Source organism: Mus musculus, chromosome 5 (genome assembly GCF_000001635.26).
Source record: "Mus musculus strain C57BL/6J chromosome 5, GRCm38.p6 C57BL/6J".
NCBI lineage: Eukaryota > Metazoa > Chordata > Mammalia > Rodentia > Muridae > Mus > Mus musculus.
In genome coordinates, this window is record NC_000071.6 from 42,961,050 (window position 1) to 42,965,430 (window position 4,381).

At 41.5% G+C, this 4,381-nt stretch overlaps 1 pseudogene; it reads right to left on the reverse strand.

Annotated features, from left to right (window-relative positions):
* Window positions 1-2,049: 2,049 nt before the first annotated feature.
* Window positions 2,050-3,857, reverse strand: Gm5554 (annotated as a pseudogene).
* Between the last annotated feature and the right edge of the window lie 524 nt (window positions 3,858-4,381).

Consider the following 4,381-nt stretch of genomic DNA (forward strand, 5'->3'; position numbering starts at 1 on the left):
TTTTTCAGCCATCTCTCCAGCATACACATTAAGCATTTAAAAATAGAAACTACTAATATTGGATAATGGCAAGTTTCAGAAGACCTTCCAGAGGATTTCTAGGATCTTCTGTCCTCAAGGAATTGATTACAGTCTTCTACTTGCAGAAAAAGCAATGGCTGATAAGGAAAAAACATATTCCCAAGGGAGGAGTTGGGCAGGAGGAAAGAGATAAGATGGAAAACCACTCTGCCATAAGGACCTGGGCTCTTCTGGCTCACAGTCACCCATCATGGCTTATCTTGATGGGGCCCTGGGTGCAACTTGGATCCTTACACTTACTGGGAAGTACTTGGCCAACTGAGCCATTCCCCCAACTCTCTGTTGTCTTTTCTATACATCCTCAAGCTGCTATACACAAAGAGAATTGAGACAGTTTCTCTCCCTAAATCTGGGCCAAACTATGAAGATACTGCTTCCCTTTCCAGTGTCAGTCTCAGTCTGTGACAGGGGTCAGGAGTGGACCTGCCTGACTTCCCATTTACAGTAATGCAGAGTAGCTTCAATGACAAGTGGCCCCATGTACATCAATAGGTTTCTCCATTGCTCCCACTCTACAGCTCAGCTGGACACAGCTCAACTGAGCTGCACATATATTCTCCCTCTACAACCCATGATAAAGGAGTGGATGTTCTCTGGAACATTCTAACTCCACTGCAGAGACCCAGAACAGAATAACAATCACTGGTGTGCACAATGTATCTAAGGCTTAAGCTGGTGAGTCACACCCTCAACACCTGCTTCTCAGGTCACCTCACAAACCAGCCTTTATTATTATGCCATAAAAGAAACAGGAGATACCAGATCTTGTGAAATGTTTAAATAACTTTAAACTTTATTAAGTAAAAAAATGCATAAACACAACCATAAGATAATGAATAAAAAGTTAAATACAAACTATCACATGTAAAATAGATTATTACATAACTAGCGGTTTCAACCGTAAATATTAAATCCCCAATTTTCCACAGTGAGAATATTAATGTAATAAGAAAAAAATCTCAATTTCATCTTAATATATACCAAAACTTTTTAAGAAAAAAATTTAAACTGAATAGAACTTTTCAAAAAAATAATAATTCAATACAGCAATAGATGGGGTTTGTATTCAATGAGACCTGAGATAGAGATGGACATTTGACATTATAGTTACTTCAAATCAACTTCCAAAACTAAAGCAGGTCTGGGAAAGGATGAGTCTTTAAGTGACCATGGTGCTTTCCTTACTAGTCCTGGAGTCCAGTCAGTAGTCTGGCTGCAGCTCTACATCCTGTAGAGGTCCAGCAGAGTACGGTGGTGCAGAACAGCACCAGTCTATGCAACTCATTTTCATTTCTCATACTATTTTCAAACTTAAAAAAAAATTAAAACAAAACAAAAACACCACCACTATCCCCTGCTTCAATTTAACAGCATACAAGTCCAGCATTAGAGATGCTAGTGAAAGGCTTCTGCCTCTTCCTGCTGATGTCCCTCCTGATCTTCAACAGGAAATGGCACCGTGATGGGCATTCCTTTCAGAAATAGACACTTCAAACAAGGACTGGAGGATGGGAAATGACAATGGCCAAGGTTTGCAAGTGAGTTGAGGAAAACAATCAGTGGAGTGGGGTCAGGAAGACAAAAACAAAACAAAAAAACAAACAGACAAAAAACACAAAAAAACAAAACAAACAACAAAACCAAAAACATTAAAAAACCAACAAAACAAAAACAAAACCACAAACAAAAGAAACAAAAAACAAAACAAGATACAAAAAACAACAAACAAACAAAAAAGGAAAAAAAATTAACAAAACACAAAAGAAAAACCAAAACCACAAAAAACAAACAAGAAATCAGACAAAATGCATAACAAAACAAAGCAAAAACAAAACAAAACACAAACATAAAAACAAAAGAGAAAACCAAAAAACAGAAAAAGAGACAAAAAAAACAAAACGCATTGAAACATTAAACAAACAAACAAAACACACACACACAACAAACAAACAAACAAAAAAAGCAAAATAAAACAAAAAACATGAATTCATTTAATTCCAGCATTAAAACAGTATTTCTTGAACACATGGTCTCCTGTGGGTTGGGCAGCAGCAGTTTCTAAGCTTGCAATAGTTGCATGCATCCTAGAGATGGCATTAGTGCATCAGTCCGAAATCCCACGTTAGGACTATATTGAAGAGAGTGGGCTTCCTCTAGTGAGACAGCTCAGTACCTGTTTTATATCTCTTCAACTCATCCTACCTGAGGTATATTAGAAACAAAGACGGAAAAGAACAGGGATAGGGGACCATAGCAACCAGGTGGGTGTTGTTACAGTAAGTGACTATGTAGGATTGCCCATACCATCCTCTTCCTGAAGGTGGGCATGCGTTGCTGAGAAAAGGTCACAGGCTGGTCCCTAGCAATGTAATCTGCATATTTACAGGTAAACATTCCACAGTCACTCCCATTCTGTTGCAGAGGAATCTCCTCTGATGTCACACTGTACTGCTTCCACTCCAAAGGGTCCAGCTCAATGTTCCTGCGTGTCTTGCTCTCGTTTTGTAAATATTGGAAGATGGTCTCACAGATAGACTTCCCTGTCTCTCCCACGGAATCGAGGTATACAATACTTCTTTTTCTTAAATCAATTACCACCAGGCTCCAGTGTACATTCTGGTGAATAGGCACCAAGATGAGTTCTTTTTCAAAGAGATTGATGCCTCGAGTCCATCTTTTCACGGAACTGTAACCGCTATGCTTTAGCATGGGGTAAAAGAAAGTTGCTAAAGACATGCAGAGCTGGGTAGCCTTGGTTTTCATTTCTCTCAACCAGAAGGTTCATGTAGAAATTGATGACCTCATCATTGAGCCACTGACCGTTCTCCAGGGTCTGGATATCTCCTCTGCTGATTTGCAACTTGAATCTGGAACTTAGGATTTCCTCTTGGGGTCCTGGACCCAGCGCATTCTCAATTTCCTTCTCTATGTCCTCTGTAATAACAAGGATTTGATACATTTCTCTGCCCTTTTCTTGGTCTGTGAGAGGCTTTTTCTCTGCTGCAAGTACTGCCATCTTGTTGGGGAGTAAGCTATTGCCTCTGCCTCTATCCAGGATGATCTGAGCCCGTGTTCCCGGCTCCAAGCTGTTCCCCCTTCTTCCTTCACCCTTTACACAACCTTTCTTCTCTGTAACACATTTCTCCTCAGAACACCACTTCTCTCTCTCCTCTGGTGAAAGACATTCTTTTAGAGCCACAACAGTAGATTGTTCTCGATCTCTCTGAGTTGTTTCTGATCCATGACTGTCTCCTGACTCGCCCCCTTTGATCTTCCAGGTGTTTGTATGGATTGGGTGAGGCCTGTGTGGGTCTGACCTCACATCTTGGTCACACTGAAGGTGTTGAAGCAACCTTCTGTACTTTTCCTTTTGGGGACTTTGTTCGTTTTCCTCCATGACTAAATAGGGCCGTTTGCGACCCTTGCCACCATCAGCAGGCTTCCTCCCAGTTACAGCCTGCTCTGGAGGACCTTCGGTCAACTCTATAGGTTTTAGTTGTTTTGGAGTCTCTCCCTGGGGTTTCTGTACCTGACCCTTGATAGGCTGTTCTCTCGGAAGCTCTAGGTCTTGAGGCTCCTGAGGGGTCGTCTTCTCCTGAGCCTTGCCGGGCTCTTTAAATACCATCCCTGTTCCATCCTGGCATTTTCTTTTTGGACCTTGTCCCAAAGCTTCAGACTCTATCTCTGTCCCACTTTCATCCTGCTATTTCCGTTTTTGCCCTTTTCCTGAAGCTTCGGGCTTCATCTCCAACCCAGGCTGTTTTAGGTTGCCACATGGAGAACTGCTTAGACTGCTTTTTTGAGGGTGTTGACTACGGTATAGTACTGCCTTTCTAATTTCCAAGCGAAAGCAACCGGGTGTCCGAAGAATCACTTCTTCTAGTTGATGGTTGGTCCAAGGTCGCAAACCTATGAGGCTCCTTTATAAACAGTTGACTTTGCAGGTCAGGGTCAGTCGAAGAATGGAGATAATTAAGCTGTCAATATTGGAGACCAATTGGTGAATAGATAGAGGTTGGCAGTTCACCAGGGGTCCACTCTGGAAAATTCAGAGGAGTTCTAAGAATACTTCCTCGGAAATATCCTTCTTGGGTGCTGTAACCAGCTAAATATTCAAAACTTCGAAATCAGACTAATCGTCCTAGTTAATCACTAGCGATACACCAGGCCTAAACCTAGCAGCTAACACATTGGAGGCAACCTCACAAATGATGTATAACTCAAGGGTTGCTCCTAGATGCAACCTTCAAGGTTCCATAGCTGGTTGTGATGTCACCTGAAAGAATGCTAAGCAACGTTT